Genomic DNA, 6031 nt, shown 5'->3' with positions numbered 1-6031 from the left:
GGGTGTGAAGTGCGAGCCACCCACGTCCCTGGCGAGCCCTCAGCTTGTGGCCCTTCTCCGAGGGGACAGCCTCTGCAGCTTTCTGCCGGGCGCTGACGGGGACTCCGTCTCTTTTGAGACGGCTGTCATCAATTTGTTCCTCTCTAATTCCTCTTCCCTCCCCCCTCCCCGATCATCACACAGACATCAAGAGGCTGTGATAGGCATGTTTGAATAAGACAAATGAACAAAGACATTCCCCCTGCATTTCCCACTGGATAAATTACAGATGGGCCCGAATCAACCCCCCTCCTCCTCCAGTGTGTCGTTATGTATCTGCCACTATTGCTTTCCAAGAGGAAGGATGAATATAGCTTTAAATGATTAGCTGCCTTATGTACTACCATGTCTCAAAGCAATGGGGGGTAACACGGGCAAATAACTACACAGGCAAGGAAGTACATGAAGGCTCAGCATTCAGAATCTCTAACAACTGTGGTTTCTTTATAAAGAGCAATAAAGATGGTTTTAATGTACTGTATATGATGCAACAGATGCAGGATGCCTCTGGCAAAACTCCTCTGGTCCAAAGCTGACTGAAGACAGTTTGATGATTTGCAGGGAGATACCGATCCCAGAAGGGGGATTGTACATACCTGTCAGCTGGTAATCAAAGCTCAAACTGGCCTTGAAAAAGCTTAATTAGTACTGACACCAACATAATTCTGTGAGCTCGGGAACAGCCGGTGACGGTGGAATTTGGTGCCTCTGCTGCATTCTCCCCCACCCCAATCTCAGCCCCGCTGAATTTCAGGGGCCAGCTCATTCTTGTGTGTGCTTGTGCCTCTGACACCACACGCCACACCAGCCGTGTCTCTGGGCTCAGCAGGAGCAAACAGCAGCTCTGATTCCTGTCTGTACCTGCCACCAAAGATGACCGTAGCAACTTCAAGGTTGCAGTGGTGTTGATAAATGCAGGGCAAGAGCACACTCAAGGGATAACAAAACATGTTCTAGGAAGCCCTAAGAAGCACATGGAAAGTAAAACAAGAGGCGGCAGTCTGTCACCTCCCAGAAATACAATGATGCTTCAACCTCAGAAGGTTTATGTCAATTAGGAATAGATTTAGACTGAGCCTTCAAATCCAAACCGTGACAGGGAGCTCCTGCCCCTTTCCTTTCTGTACTGAGAGTTGCAAACACCCCTTTCCTTTACAAGGACTTCAGAATTCAAACTTGTTTTACATACCATAATGACTGTGATGCTTGCCTTCATAAATAAATTCACTCATTTGACTTCTTGAAGGGGGACCACTTGAAGTCCCATCTATAGGTTTTCTTGGCTTCTTTTTCTCTGTGCCGTCCGTGCCAACTTCTCTATATTAGCTGTCTACAAAAGCCTTCCCAAGCTCCGGTAACTGATTCACTAGAGACAAATTTTGCATGGAAGCCCAGAGACAGAGCAGGCACTGCAGGGGGAAAGCAGGAGTTTCACTGCATGTGGCTTACAGGGAACTACAAACAGTGGAAGCACCTATCTGGGACAGAGATGAGCCCATGTCTTGCACAATCTGGCCCAGAACTGAATCCAAGGCTGGATTTCCACACAGATTTGTAGCTATGTCAATGTGATTCTCAGCACTTTAGAGAAAACTGGAATGTCCAGATGTGGGCCCAGCTCCAAAGTCTCTCAAAGTCCTGGGAGAAGATGAAACTATCACTACCTCCAGTTTTCAGTACACAGCATGTCCTCCGTACACCCAGCCTCTTTTAAGAAAGACTGAAGGCAGCAGAAACTTAGCCCTGAAACTTCCAGCAGCCTCAGAAAGAAGGGAAAGGGAATATTTTCTCCTTGCTTTGTTAGAACTAGAGAATAACAAGAGTTATGCCTGCAGATAGTTTGGCAGAAGATAGAGTGCCTGTCAATACCGTCAGGTGCCGATCACCACACACACTTCAAGCTGATGCAGTGTGACCCAGTGCCAGTCCTGAAGATGGCTGGACGTGTCTGAGCATGGTTGTGTCAGCAGTGGTGGACCTTTCAAGCGCATTTAGCAGGAGCCTGGTGTGGCTTCAGTACTGGACCAGGTGAGATTGGGCAGAACCAGCAGCTGAATTTCTGGGCTCGATTTCTAGACACAGTCAACAGGATGCTCAGGGGATGGAGTGAAGAAGGGAATTGTGCTCTGTGCAACAGGAGCTCTTCCAAAGCCCCTATTATGTGAAGACTGAATTCTAATCTATTTTTAGAAATTTCCCCCAAAAAACCCAACAACAACTCAAAACCCAACGGAAAGCTGTGCATGTCTTGAACAAAGATGCAACCAGCATTTCTTTTCTTTCTGGAGAGAGAGGCAAATAAGTGGGGTCTCAATGGTCATCTGGCCAGGAGTGACCAAACTTCTACAAGCCCCATATGAAAATGTCCATTTGTCTGGAAACCACAAGAGCCCTGGTAGTGCCAAGGGGGAAGATCTCCAGGAGCAGCTTCCAGACAGGAGATGACATTGTCCCCAGGGCTCCCATTGTTCCATGAAGATGGCAGCTGGCCTGGGCTGGGAGCAACACGAGATCCAGGACAATGCAGTGGGGTTGGTCCCAGCATCCCATGCTGGTTTGCTTCCTCCTGCGTCTGCAATTCGGACTCCCCAGCAGCTCTCCTGTCAGCGCAGCACCACTGCCAGTCACAGGACATAGCCCCACACATTAATGGCTCCTAGTGTGTGATGGGTTACACCCCCAGTAGCCTGGGAACCTGTCTCACAGAGGTCTTTCCGTTTGAAAGGAAGCATATCCAACCAGTCCGGAAATCACAACCGTCAGATGCAATCCCTGAAACTGCCAAGGGTATGTACAGTCTTAAAGCACCTTACTTCTCTTCTCTGTTTGAATCTAAAACTAATGGCAAAACATCTTTTACCTAATACTCCTAAATTCAGTAACAGCCAGGACTGGGTTCAGGACTGATGATGCCATTGGTTCATGATGCGTTTACTGGTGCTCCGTGGAGGATATGTTGGTCACTCCCTTGACCAGATCTCTTCATTCTTCCTACATACTAGCTTGCATGAAAAACAGCGATAAAGACATTAAGCGTTTTCCTCATGTTGGCGTGCCAGGTGAATGACTTCAGGATGGCTGGAGGAGAGCGAGACAGAAGGAAGATAGTCTATGCACTGAAGGAGTGCAGTCAGGAATGGAAAGAATCATGAGGTGCTATATTGAGATCTGATGCAAACGAGGGAACTGCTTGTAAACTCCTGAAATTAGACCAATCATACTAAATTTACGGGAATGCAAAAAAATAGCTGCATCCGTTGCTGTCTCTTGCCAAGTGTAAGCTTGCCAGTGCAATTTTTAGACTAGAGGGAGGAAGTAACATATATGTTCAGTTTTTTATCTTCCCTTTCACTCGGTGTCAGGTTTTAGGCAAAAATGTCTTTTGGTAGTGGAGGTTCATTTTCTACATTTATGGGGTGCATGCAAATCAGCTCAACAAACACTCTCAAGCTTGATCCAAAAGGACTTGATCACAGGCAGTTCTTCATCCAAAACACACTTAAACATGCATGGTCCTATTGCCTGTGCTTGTCTAGCCTTTGATGGCCTGTGAAGGGAGCAGTGGTGAGCAGGGCACGTGATCTACCCACCTCGTCTCCAGAGGGGCAACCTATGCATCTCCTGGCATGACTGAGGCTGGATTACACCTCCTAATGCCACGTTTTGGTCTGCCTGGGTAAGCACAGGCACACTGGACTGCACGCGCTCTGGCTACATCTGAAGCCACGCACTTTCAGGTTCCCTTCCTTACCACAGAGGCATCCCTCAGAGGACAGCCTAGCAATAACCATGGACTTCAGAAAAAGTATTTATGTCTTTAGAGTTTAGGATGCTGGAGTGCTGCCAGATCAGGTCTAAAATGCTGTAAGATCAGAGCAAAGAGCACTGAAATGACTAACCAGTACACACATGGCAGTGCTAAGTTAACGGTTGGGCTTGATGATCTTAAAGGTCTTTTCCAACGATTCTATGATTCTATGATACGTCCGTGTTTGTTCTTGAAAAGAGAATTCTCCATTTTCTCAAAGATCCTCTTGCCTCGCAGGAGAAACCCTGCCAGGCTCCCAGTATAACTTGGTACGGTTGGCATCTGGAATCCCACCTGCAGGAACACACACAGTGCGGTGCCGCGGCTGCCCGGAATGGGGGCACTGCAGCCGCCCTGTGTGGGGGCTCGAGCAGGTGTCCAGGTTAACACCTGGGAGTTTTTACTCACTCTGCAGGCATTCCTCAAAGAGGTAAACATCTAGCTGATAAAAGAAATTTCAGTCAGTTTGAGTACTCAAATATTGCCCAATAATCTATAAATTCATGAAATGAAATCTGACAAAGGTAATAAAAGTTTTTGTCTTGTGCCTGATTTCTAGCATCTAAATGCTTTCCTGATAGCACTGATATCCACAGGTGACAAAATGAGAGTTACAGGATATCTGGAAACATGCAATTTAAGCAGCCAAAATGAACAGCAACTGAATTCAGGGTATCCATGTCAATTGTCCCTGCTCTAAAACTTCTTCTGTGGCAGAAAACTGCCCCACTTGCCACAGAAATGCCCAGTAATGTCACATTCTTCACACCTGAGTGGAATTGAGGAAAAGCAAACCTTTAGAGAGAGGAGATGCCAGAGGGATCTCTGGCAGCCGACGGAGATGTCATTTCCCTCCTCTGGTGAAAACTGGCACAGCCCTGCAGTCATCAGAGCCGGCCACCGAGGACTCGCAGGCTGGTCCATATTTTTAGACAATGGCATGCCCAAGCTCTGGCTGGGCATAGCAAGCAGAAGAAAATGATTTCTCTGCTCAGAGGCACAAATTTTGCTGCCTGCATCCATCTGAGGAGGAATCCCCTTTCTAGACAGCTATTAAAAACCACAATGTTATTTAGCCTTCACTGTAGCAAATCAGACCATTATCTCATGCTCTTTTGGAACCAATAAAGGGAACATTAAACCATCACCATTCCTTATGGCTATTCCATTACTCTCCTACATCCCTCCCTTTTAACCCAGCTTCTTACCTATGACTATGGTATGAAAGATCCCTGCTAGAGCCCTATTTGCCAGGCAGCTGTCACTGTGCCAGGAACAGCTCATGCAGGAGACCAGGGCATGGCCTAGCCAAGTGCAGGAGGAGAAATGCCGAGAGTGGATTCCCCTGCCTGGCTTTAGACCCTTGCAATTTTGATGTTTAGGCGGGCACCAGCTGGCTGTCCTCCCTAAGGTGTCCCTAACAGGAGAGAAACAGATGTTTCCAGGGTGTAATGCATCTCATCCAGAGACAGACATCTAAAATCAGTGAAATAGATTGTGCTCTGGAAGTGCTTCTTTTCCCCCATTGATTACAAAAGTCTCAGATGCCTCCAGTGTAGGTGTCTAAAGTTAGGGCACAAAAGTCCAGTTACTACTGGCAAAGACAGCTCTTCCCTGGTCTGCTAGTTGCTTCTCTCTCACTCAGATAAAATATATAGCCTCAAATTATGAACCGCTTCTCAGAGTGGAAGTTGGACTGGAGACAGAGTGTACCACAGCAGCCGTTTTCTCCCTCTCGGCCTTCCTCCCTTATTCTAGTGATACACTGAGACACCAGGCTCAGCCCAGGGTTTTCTGCCGTGGAGGAGGGTAGGACCTACCCTTCTCCTAGATAAAACTACCTTCAAACAAAATCCATGTGGTATAAGAAGAGGTGCTGTGCCTTCAGTAGCTGACATTGAGACTGGACCAACACCTCCTGCACTATTTGAAACGCCACTCCACAGGTGCTGTGCCAACTATGCACGATTGTAAAGGGTTGCCATAAGATCTGAGACGACCCAGCTCAAACAACTCCAGGCTGTTTTCCTAGACGCCCCTGCAGTTTCAACTCAGCGCAAGAAATTGTGCTCTTCCCCTTACAAAGAGGTATTTACAGTGCACAGGAGCACAGTAGGTTACCCATGGCAAAAGTTTACACTGTGACCTTCTATGAGGCTGCATTGTATGATCAGAAACTGGGAA

The sequence above is a fragment of the Ciconia boyciana genome, chromosome 6 (assembly GCF_034638445.1).
Source record: "Ciconia boyciana chromosome 6, ASM3463844v1, whole genome shotgun sequence".
Lineage (NCBI taxonomy): Eukaryota > Metazoa > Chordata > Aves > Ciconiiformes > Ciconiidae > Ciconia > Ciconia boyciana.
Note: the sequence above shows the minus strand (reverse complement) of the source record.